This window comes from Marmota monax, unplaced genomic scaffold (assembly GCF_021218885.2).
Source record: "Marmota monax isolate L192 unplaced genomic scaffold, Marmota_monax_Labrador192_F-V1.1 WCK01_AAM20220418_F8-fsc00009, whole genome shotgun sequence".
NCBI lineage: Eukaryota > Metazoa > Chordata > Mammalia > Rodentia > Sciuridae > Marmota > Marmota monax.
The window spans coordinates 20,702,136-20,714,534 of record NW_026694710.1 but is presented as its reverse complement, the minus strand read 5'-3'; positions in this window follow the sequence as shown (position 1 = coordinate 20,714,534).

The following is a 12,399-nucleotide window of genomic DNA, read 5'->3' as shown; positions in this document are numbered from 1 at the left end:
GCCATGTAGAAATGGTTATTAAAAATAGTCATGTAAAATAACAATGTACAAATTGTTAAAACTGCCAGTGTTGTTTTGCTCCATTACTTCCTGTTTTCTTTACAGACCAGTTCTCCATACTAGATCATAAAATGCTTGTGACTATAGCAAGATAACATGTAAGACAAAAGAGCTTACCCAAAGTGCATGCAAAACTATCAGCTAAAAATAAGGTTCCTTCTGTAAACTGGACTAGCAAGGTTTTGTACATGATGAATGTTTAGGAAATATTTTTGAGCTATAAAAGTTCTGATAATATTGTAGAGTTCTTTGGTGAATAAGGAGATGAAGGCAAGCTGAGTCCTCCTCACTAAAGGAGGAAATCAGCCAGTAAGGCCTGATCCGGACAAGTCCAGAAACAGAAGCATAGCAGCCTGACATCTGGAGCAAATGTCCAAAGGAGCAGCCAACAGAGAGAGTCATTGCCCTAAAAATGAGGCCTAGCAAAGCTGCTATTTGTGTCTTCAAATGAGTTTGTCCACACATGTGTAATAAAAATAAAATTTAAGTCTCAGGTCAAAGAACAACGAAGAACAGCAGATGGAGAGGAAACCAGGAACCTTGTCAGAGATGCTATAAGGAAGCTGGGTGAGCCCTCAGGCTGCTGGATTCAAGGAGAGCAGAAGTCAGCCAGGTTAGCCTGAGAACCAGCCAGAAGATTCCACAGTCACTTGCTCCCTGTGTCCTGCAAAGTCACTCAAAAAAAAAAAAGTACTACAAAGGGGCCCATATTTATACACCCGCGCAGAACTTCCACCAACAAGTATAAATAGTCTGTGATCATTGAAGGAAACATCCATAGTCAATAATTAATTAAATCAAAATGAAAACCTGACCCAGCCTAGACCATGATGGAAAACAGTAAAGGATCAGGGAAAACAACTTGTTATTTTACAAACTGTACTTCCCTTTAAATTTTGCTTTAAATTAGTGTCCCACTTAAATATGTGGGGGTTGACATTACATTGTCTGTGCGTAGCTACTTTAATAAATGCTTTCTTTTTAAAATGTAAAAAGCACAGTGGAACTTGGAAGCAAACTTATGAATTTCCCCATTCACCACAATTCTGATACCCCCATGGGTTTGTATGTACAGAACAGTAACTATGGGCCCACATAAGACAAAAGAGCTTACCCAAAGTGCATGCAAAACTATCAGCTAAAAATAAGTTTCCTTCCGCAAACTGAACTAGCAAATAAAAACATAAGAAGAAATTAAAAGCACTATTCATGCTAAGGTGCCTCATTAGATACAACAAGTTGGTTAATTGATTTACAGGAAATATTTTCACTGGGAGAACGTTTGCACCTTGGTGAGAGCATTTTAGGTGGGACAGGAGGGCCTGAAGCCAAACTGCAGAAGCTAAAGAATACACAGGAGGAGTCTTGGAGAGTGAGTGTCGATAATTCTTAAAGAAATTTGACGATAACTGCACAAGCAAAACAATGTAGTAACAGGAAGATAGGAGGTCCACACTATTTTTACTTTTTTCTGTTTTTGTTTTAAGGCGAATTTTCTTTCATATGCATTTGGGAGTTCATAAAACCATCCAAAGGGAAAGATTGTTTATGTGTCTAAAAGAAAAAAAAAAAGAGAGAGAGAGAGAACTAAGAAAGAGAAAGAAAGGAAAGTAGAGAGAATGTAATAAAGTTCTGGATGTTTGCACCAGATGGTGGAAGTTACCCATTTACTTTCCATAACAAATTCTCTGTTTCTGATGGGAATACAGAGGTTGAGAAAATAAGAGCCATTGCAGAAACTGAATTCCAAATCCAGTCTGTTTGGGTTGCTGGTAGGCTGTGCTCACAAAAACCAGGCCTTTGCACTTCATGGTAACAACTGTCCATGGCTGGCGTTTGGTTCTTCTGGGAGGAGTGGAAAATTAGAAAAAGATCCACAACCCTTTGTCATTTAACCAACTAAGCCATTCTATAAAGCTGTTTGGATGAAGGATGCTTAGGTTAGGACTGAGAGCAAGTGGATTCACTACTATAAAAATACAGTAGGTGTGCAGAAAAATGTTCCTGTTGGCCTTGAGCACCATGTATCTGCAGAGTGAGAATGCACACCAACATTTACTTAACATAGCGGAGCCCCCACGGTATTTGTTACATTCCTACAACACAGGGGAAGTCAGCACAGACAAAAACTATTAACACATCCGGCAGACTCATTTACCTCTGCATTTCCGAGCTGTTTCTTGGCCCCTGCTGAAGGTGCCCCTGAGACATCTCAACCAGCACAATGAAAGGTGAAACTACACACAGCAGATTTGTTAAACCAGGCTAGCACGTTCAGAAGGAAATATCACTCCCAAATAGCATTGCCATTAGCAAACAATATAATATTTATTAAGCACTCTACTGCCTGCAATACCCTCTTGTAACCAGTAAAGATTAGGAGTTAAAGGCCATAGGAAACATGAATTTCCCTTTTGCAAATGCAAACAGGGAGTTCTTTATAGTTTTGCATAAGTTGAGGTAGTGCGTGCTCTCTTTGCGAGGGATCATTTTCCACATCACCTCAAAACCTTCTCATTTTTTAAGCCCCCAGGGCCCTTGAGAAGTGTCTTTTGGACACTCCTACCCTTCAGGTTTTCCTCTAGTCTATACATAGCTCTGGTTTAATGAAGTAGAAACTAGAAGTGAGTGAGGTTGAGGCTCTTCACAGATGTCCATGTGGAAGGTACCGAGTACCTACAGAGACGTGCCCAGCTCTGCTTGGCACAGGTGGGTGTTCATTACTTGCTGAAATTATGAAAGAGTGACTGGATGGTTTAGTGTGTCATTAAGAATGGAGGGAGGAGAGATGGATGCAGTAAAGATCAGCAGACCTGTGTTCTATTCAAGCCAATTTAGCAAAATCAAAGAATTCGAGCTTGTCATTTTCCTTATGATTTAACTATAAAGGCAGGCCAGATGTGTGTAACACACTCCACACCTGGAAGCCTTCCGTCAATAACTATGAGAGCTGGTATGAACACACTCTAGTGCACTCACCCCACCTGTGGGATAAATCTGAGGTGCTCCATGCACTTTTTATGGTTTTAACCAGTATCCACCTAGATGTCCAAATTCTCTCTTGAGCTTCAACTTCACATGCTCACTGTGGTGTAAGTACCCAGCACCTGCTCCTGCATGTCTCCCAGGATCTTTCAAATTAGCCTCCAAAACTAAATTCTTGTCTTCTTCTCTTTCTTAATACTTTTGATCTCAGTCACTGGGTGCACCATTCACCCACCCATTCAAGTCAGAAAATCAGGTTCATTCTTGGCCTCCCCCTTTCCTTTACCTCTGTGCTCACCTCACTCCATTCTTCAAATGTTCCTCACTTTAACTCCTGGGCTTCCTCTAAATTAGTCCCTCTTTCTCCATCTTTCCTACCAGTGACATCAGCTTGTATTATTTGCACTCCTAATTTCTTTTCCTGCTGATGACACTGCTTATTCTTATGGCCGTCCAACCCTGTCCTTCTCTCCCTGTGCCCATTATTCAACCCCTCTGTCAACTGGCCTTCAAGCCTCTTCACTATCCACTCAATTTCACATATGCTCTGTAAATTCTGGTTGGATTGTAGCTTGGTGGCTTCTTCTTTATACTCACAAGGTATTTTAAGCAGCATATTAAAATTATCTGTTTCCTTGACCTGACCGTAAACTCTTAAGCACGAGGCACCATGATGTGCTTCTTCTGACACAGCACCTAGACCCGTACACCCGGCACATTATAGCAATACACATTCTGAAGGAAAATAAACTGTGTCCAGCCAGGCCGTGAACATACTGCAGTGTCTGCTAGTGGCCACGGGAAGTCAATGGTACCATCCAGGCTATGCTCTAAGATGTCATTTCAATGGCAGTGTAGCAAAAGAGACTGTCTTGGAGATGCTAGCGATTCGATGTTTTCCCTTTCGTGACTCGGATCACAATGTTTAATTGTGTCTATTATTCAATTTTATTGTTTCTTAACTTCCTGTCCTCCAGATGGCCAGTATTTTCTATGTCCAGGCACAGGATAGCCAATGCCTAGCCCAACAGCAGCTCCAATCTTTCAGGGAAGGCCTTTGTGGTAAAGGAGGAGGAATCTGAATTAACTGAGGTTCTATCTTGAGAGAGGATGGAGACTTCCTGTACCATATTTTCAAATGCACCAAAAATAATAATATGGGTTGGTTAAAAGATATAGGGAGGACAGTTGGATGGACAGGCAAGCCACAGAGCAAGTAGAGCAAAGTGCTGATACAGAATCTAGGTGGTAGGACTGTTGGGGTTCACTCTGAAATTCTCTGAAATGCTTCTGTACATCTGCAAATTTTCATAATAAATGTGGAGGGGGGAAAACATTCATGAGTAATATTGACTTCCCCCAAGTGGAAATGAAGGAGAAGAAGGGACAAGACCTACAGTGATGTATGCTCTCTCCCAAGGCTCACAACAAGGCTCACTCCTGCTTCACGTCACATCCCCAGCCACCACCCTCCAATGACAGCCATCGGGTCCCGTGTTACTCCATGGCAGATCCAAATGCTGAATGAACCAAAGCTGTTCATTCAGGAAGCAGTTAATTTGCGATCATATCAGTAGTCCAGAGTTTACTGTATGTCCAGAGCAGGACAGAGAGCTTGTCCCTGTTAGATCCTCTTGTTATTCTTGAAACAGGAAGTTGAACTTCACCTGCAAATAAAACTGAAAACCTCCTCTCTCCCACCCCCAATAAGACTGGAAAATTAGTGACTTTCTATCGGGAGAAACGTATACAAAATGCTTTTCTTCATTCTTTGCTACTTGGCAAGAGCATCAGTTTTCTCTAAAAATGCAGAAAAGTTACCTGGGAAAACTTTAGGATTGCTCATTAAGAGAAATATATCAGTTGTAAAAAGAGGTCGTTCTGTTTTGTTTTCCAATCTTCTTGATATTTTGGATTTTAAGAGTTTTCTTCCAAAAATACTCCCTAAGTCAATGTACCTATTCTCCAGGTTCTGAACCATGGGGACTTCTCGTAACTTTGCAAAGAGAAGGCAGTTGTTTGCCCGGCCCAAAGTGTACACTGACTCTTTCATGCAAATACATCTTTCTACTCCTGTGGCCAAGTACCTTGCCGTTATTGCCACATGTTTGTTCAAGTGGTGAGGAAATATTAAATATCACACGTTCTCAGCAGAGACCGGACAGTAATTATCAACAGATGGCAGCAGTGGGGGACTGAGAGACCAGAAGAGTCCTCTCTGCAGGGGGCTGTGCTGATCCCAGGCCACTCATTAGCATCCAACCTGGGCCCAGAGGAGGTGACCTACCCATTTCCCTCCCCAACTCTAGGATCATCTCAGCCTTTCCTAGGTGTCAATCCTAAACAACCAACTGCAGGCTCCCTCAGAAGAGGGAGAAGACTTACCTGTATGTGGGATCACCTGGCCGTTTGGGGGAAAAAGAGGCACCATCAGGAGGTTTCTGAGCACTCTGGGAATTCACAGAATGCCTCTTCCTGTGGATGCAATTCAATTCAGCAAGCACACACTGAAGGCTGGCTCTCTTTTGCATACCATACATGTGACCCAGAAACAACTCTAGATAGGGCAGAGGGGAGGAAGGGGAAGGGAGGGGACAAGGGTGTAAAAGAGATGGTGGAATGAGATGGACATCACTACCCTAAGTACATGTATGAAGACACGAATGGTGTGAACATACTTTGAATACAACCAGAGATATGAAAAATTGTGTTCTGTATGTATAATATGAATTGTAATGCATTCTGCTATCATATATAACAAATTAGAATAAAAATTTTTTTTAAAAAAAGATTTGAACCTTTTCCTTGAGGAATCCACACCTAAAGGGGAAGACAATTACTTATAAGACAATATGCAAAAGGCAGCCATGGAAATAGTTAGGCCATGTATAGTGTCCTAAAAACTGGGCTCAGAAATAAGAACACATTTGTCCCAAAAACTAACAAATGGTGGACATTCAGCAATGAAGGAGACAGACAAGATCTGCCTTTATGAAGCTTCTGGTTTACTAAGAACAGGAGAAATAAAAGGAATGGTCTCCATAGGCTAGAATGCAAAGGTCATTTCTAGGGGCCATGCAGGAGAGTTTGGGCCCAGGCACAGAGGCATGGCAGAGTTGGGCATGGTGGACGAGTGGTTACTGGGTAAGCCTGGCAGCCCTTTCTTTAGCCCATGCACTTATTAATCCACTATCTGGGCCAAGGCACCAGCACAGGAAATGCAAGTTGGAGCAAGCCTGGTAGAGTCTCAGCCTTCAGGGAGTTTCTTGACCAGTAGAAATGGTAGATGTTGAGGACAATATTTATTATGGAAATCCTGCTTTAGATGATCATAGAAGCTAAGGCCTTATTCAGAAGTTGATTGCCTCAATGAATGAAAAGAAGAATTTTGATTTTTCACTTTTACGTGACAAAGCTTTCACAGACCGGGGAATGAGGTGGAGTGGGCTAGATTAAGGATCCTGCAGAAATCCAACCATGATTCAAAATCATTGCCAGGGACCAGCAAAAACAGAGAGCCTTCTAACATGTCCCCACACCAGCGAAACACTCTGCAAGGGATATTCAAACATAAAAAAAGGGAAAAATCTAATGTTGTATCCATCTCCCAAATTTGCTTCATTGGTTATTGTAAAAAAGTAAATTCTACCATTAGAATTGAAATCCCCCTTCTATTCCTTTCTGGTCCTGTTCTCTCTCCTCCTTACAATCTATAAATTGTGTTGTTATTTTAGGGCTTACCCTGCGACTTTCATAATTTTCTAACAAGTCTCATTATTCACTATTTCCCTCTTCCTCCAAAAACGTTCAGGAGTTTATCAGGTGTTAACTACCATTTAAAGCCCAGTCTCTAGCTTCTTTTTCTTGTCATCTAGACATCGAGCTGAGTAGTTTTTTTTTTTTTCATATTTTCACCTTCATTAAATACATGAAGATAATTCTCTTAACTTCTGTGCTTGCAATTTTTACTTGCCTCTATCTCCTTCTTTGGGACTTTCTTTTCTTCTCTCCTTCAGGAGTTCTTTCCTGAAGAGTGGCTGATTTTTTTTTCCTTTATTTTACCTTCCCTTGTAAATGAATGCTTAGCTGTATTTAAAATTATGATTGATCGCTATTTTCTTTTTTTACATTGAAGATATTCTTCCACTGCACTGTGGCCTCAATCCTGATGAGGAAAAATCACGGTCCATATATTTATAACTTCCTTAGTGGTTAATCCACGTCTCCTCTCTTCTAGCTTATGGCTGAGCTTTTAAACTTAATGTGCTAGAACTCTGCTGTAATGTGTTGGTTGAGCTTTGTTCCTATTTATCTCAGTTTTCCCCTTGTTCCTCAACTCTGGGAAACTCAGATCTGTGATACCCTCAGTCTCCTCTGCCATTTTTATTTTTATAGCTCCTTATATATGTGAGATAAAATAGCATCACCTTCCAAACTACCAATTGTTTTTCTGCTTCGTACAGACTCTGGGAAGTCTCTTCAGAACTCCTTTATTCTTCTTATTCCATGTGTGAGGACACATCCCACCGTGGAGTTTGTGCATTGCTTTCTGTGTTCTCTTGCTGGGCCTTGTGACAAGGGCTCATTTTGAATGGAGGTATTGTTTCTGTCTCTGTGGGTGACGGTGAGCGTATCTGTGCCTCCATTTGCTCCCATGTCCAGCTCAGCCTGCCTGCACAAGGCCCCCTATAACCCTCAGCCAGGCCTGGGTTTCATCTTGAAAACTGGGGTCTCTGCCTCCCTGGAGACTCTCACAGACACAGCCTCTCCACCTTGGAGTGGCTCATCATTGAAAGGTGCACAACTTCCTGCAGCCTGAGAAGAAGCAGTGCCTGTACCCAGAGTTGGAGAATGGCATCCTTGCCCAGATGAGCAGCATTGATCCTGGAACCAGCAGAGGGGACCCCAGTCCTCTGCCAGGGTCTGAACCCCAAGCCTCCTCTGCCTCTTTAAAATCTGGAGACCACAATGTTCTCCACTCCTTCTTTCTTTTCATCTTCTGAACCACAGAGATATTATCGTGTTCTTGAACCATTTTGTGGGGTTTCCCCTTTTGTTCTATTTTACCTCTCATTTCTGTGTCTGAGAAGGAGCAGCTTTGAGAGACCTCTGACATAAACTTACTGCCTCATCTGGACGTGTTCGCCATCGTTGGAAAATCAGATGGCCGCCCAGTCTCGCCTGTGACTTGCTTCATGATTATTGCTCTGCTCACAAGGTCCCTCCTGACTTCTGCCCTCCTGGTTCTTCAGGACGCAGCTCATCCACTCCTTTTTCAAGAACTTTTCCATAACCGCCTCTACCATCTAACTCCCCTCTCCTTTGTTTGCCCCTCTCCCTCAACGGAGCATGAAACTCTTTGACAGCAGAGGTTGGGTGTATTTCATTTCTCCTTCCTTCTTAAATTTCATTAAAAGAGTGCTTGATCAACATTTAGTGAACGAGCAACTAATGAATGCTTTATTTGCTCAAATTTTAGAAAGTCCAAATATACAGGACTTTATTTTCCCTTTCCTAAAATCTACCAGCAAGGCTAAAAATAAAGCCTGAAAGTAAAACAACTTTTTTTTCTTAAAGCCATCTCAAACTCCCGAAACTCTGCTCAGATGTCCCAAAAATGTGTAGATTTTGCAATGTCTTCCAGTCCTGTGAAACCCAAAGCAGTTTGTTCTCCTTGCCATTTTGAAAGATAAATAGGATTTGTGGAGAAATTATGCAAAGTTTCCCTGGAAAATAAAAAGATTTTTAAAACAACCACAGGCAAACTTTTGAAAAGCCAAAATCAACTAGCTTCATTTTACATGCAGAACTTTCTACACCTCACCATAAAATCATGTGGATGATTAAACCTCACTAAAATGTAAGAAAATCAAGGTTCCATGCTTCACCAAGGAATACTAGGGGTACACATGTGTGCGTGTCTACTGACACACACGTCAACAAAAATAGCATCTTCATGCAAACCAAATAGTAAATGGGCGAATGGAAAAATTTACCAATAATTATGTCTTAGAAAACTGGCACTTTTTTCTCCAAAAGTAGAAACAAAAGTAAAGTTCTTCTGAAACAAGCTTTGCTCCTGAGACCCCTAAATTCGCAATATTTTCCTTTACTGTGGCGTGGCGAACCGGGCCAGGCTTAGCTTAAGTTATGCCTCCTCCCAGAGGCCTGGCTCCTCCTGAAGCACACCCACTACCTTGTCCACACCTCCATCGGAGTGAGCATCAGGACTATTTCCTCACATGTCTGCCCTTCATCAAATTGCAGGCCATTTGGGACCACATGGATGAACAGACCACATATATATATTCATCTCTGAATCCCGGCAGCCCTGTGCTTGCTCCATGATAGGTAGGAGACAGATTTGGGGTGAATGAATGAATTATGAAACCCATAAGCAGGCCATTCTGCAATATATTTTCCATGACAGAATGAAGAATCAATAAAAAAAAAGGCCCTATTTTATCCAATGGTGCTTTGCAGAAAGCAATCTAGATGGGCTTTTGGAAAACTGCTGGCTTTCAGGGTGAATAGCATGGTCCTCCTGAAATGAAAATAGGCGAGCAGTCCTCCCCTTAAAAAATCACCCATTTTACACCAGCAAATAAACACTCAAATGACATGTTTTTCTATTAAAAACTCATGGGCCTTAAATTTCTTTTTAATCACAGGCTTTAGTATTATTACACGTGTTCCATTAACAGGCATATCCAATGAATTCCCTTTCATAAACACTAGTAAGTTCGGTGCAAACCAGCCAGGTGATTAATTTATAATTCTTGACACATTAGGGAGGTAGGTTGGAGGCAAGAAGTAGCCAGTAAACGCTAGGATGCACGGCCTGCTACACTAATGCCACGGACACACACAGAGAAGGGCACACACAAACACCTGAGCACACGTACACACACAGACGCACCCCGCCCATGAACACCCACTGTGCTGAGCTGGCCTTGGATCCAAATTTGACAAACTCATGCCCGAAGGCAAATAATAGGGCCTAAACTGTTGCAGGTTCCTTTTCCCATAAAAATAATAATAATGAATAAAAATAGCTGGAGCTCGGCCAGAGCCTAATGCAACACGATTTCTAAATTCAGCACCCTCCTTCTCCCACACACATCGCTCCAACTGCTCCTTCTTGCCTTTTGAGGCAGGTTACTTACCCTATCTCAAATAAAAGTCCCTCCGTCGTTGCTTCAATCCTTGATGCCCAAGGCACTAGGCCTTCTTCCTAAACTTCAGGGACCAAGATATTCTGCAAAAGAGAAAAGTTCAGACTGGAATTGAGCAGCCAGTACCTTGCTGTGTGATCTTAGGAGAACTGATCCCTCTCTCTGTGCTAAATAAGTTAAGTTCCACATAAGTCAATGAGAGAGTTGGCTGGAATGATTCCGCCTTCTAGTTTTTTAGTTAGTGGTTTAGATCACGGGCTCTGGAACCCCACTAGGTTCAAATAGCAGCCCTTGACATGGGGATGTAACATTGGGCATGGTGGTTGACTCTCTGCTTCAGTTTATCTTTTTGTTAATGGTGATGATGTGCTGATGTCAATAGTGACAGATGCATTCTTAGGGTTGTGGTGAGGCTGGATGTGAGAAGGACTTTGAAGAGGGTGTGGCCCACGTAAGCCCTATGTGAAGATTAGTTGTGTGACATCATGGAAATTAAGAAACAACTTTTGGAGATCACACTATCAACTCTCGCTGTCTTATTTCTATATTGCAGAATAAGGAGTGATAACCAGAAAATAAAAATGTGACACTTCCTGCTGATCACCCAGGGTGATGGCTCTTGTCATCATCGAGACCCGTGACTCTTAGACCTGCAAATCCCTTGGGCCTCGTTGACTCTTCCTGGCACTGCTGGGGAAGGCTGAGGGCAGGAACAGGAGAGCCCACGTCAGGAATCCAGCGCGCCAGCCAGCAAGCAGTGGGGAACCCACCTGTGCTGTCGTCACACGCCTGTGGGCAGCACCCAAGCCTCTCCATCCCTCAATTCCATGATGGCCAAAGCTCACACATAAAAAGCCCAGAGGTAAGTAAATGTGGAACCCCAAAGTCTTCAAACACCCCAAGACGGGGTCAGCCTGGGCCATCTTCAAGCTGGACCTCAGCATCCTCGGTAAGGGAAGGTCAGTCTTGGCCAGCTGTGGGGACTGCATAGCAGCAGTTCAGCCTCCTGAGCAGTCCACACAAAAGCCTTCACAAGTTCTGAATCCAGGACAGGAGAGCAAACGGTGCAGATGATTCCATCTCACATCCTGGATCCTAAGCAGATCTCCTTCCAGGTGAGGCACAGAAACTACTCTTTAAAAGGCAGGCATTTATTTCCTTTCACGAAAGTTTGAGCACACTGCTTAGCAATAATAACAAGGGGAAAATAGCAGGCATGAACTGAGGAGAGAGGACAGGAGAGCAAAAATGATTTGCCTTCATCTGTGCCTTCAGCCAAGACCAGGTGACCACGCTCTGCCTTGGTTATTCCCTGTCCTCCTCAAGCACAGTCCTCAAGCCTGAACACCTAGGAGTTCCTCCCCAGAACAGCCAGTGAAGAGCTGTGTGATCCTGAGATGTTTCCCAGCCTCTCTGTGCCTCATCATCCTGTGTTCAGTGATAAAATCAGCTCATGCTAGCATCTACAAGGCCTGGCTTTCCTTATTTTTAAATTACGTAATGTTGACCACATCTCTTACCCCTGCTGATTTCGTGTTATTATCTGTAAAACAGTAACGATGATCAGTACTTATTTTCATAGTTATTTGAACCCAAAATGAACTAATGAATGTAGACAAGCTCCATGAGCAACAGCACACAGACACACTGGGTCCTCGTCATGGTAACCGCTGTTTAAAGCGGGTTTATGATGCACCTGGTAGTGTTCATATGCTAATCTAGTGTTTATTCCTAGAAGCAAAGTATGATTATTAGTTCTATATTTCTGATAAGAAATGGAATTGACTTAGCAAGCTTCCCTCAAAGAGCAGAACGTGAGACCAGGGCTTGCTTGCAGTTAGCTTATTAGGATGAGTAACCACAACCAAGGTGCCTGGACTCGTGGGGCCACAGGAGACAATGGAAATACAAGCATGTGGTGGACCTCAAGTAGCACCCTCTGAGCTGCCCAGTAGAGTGCACATCAGCGCTCTCACCACAGACAGAAGAGGGGGTCTTGTCACCAGTTCCACCCTCCTCCGTTGGTCAAAGACGTCCCCACTGAGACTGAACACCGATGCACATCAAATTTGAGCAAGTCAGCATCAGGAGGGCGGGGCAGTGCCCAGAATGCATCTCAGGCAGCAGATGGAGAAGACCCAGCACAATCAAGGTGGACTTTTTTTTTTTTGGTTGTTCA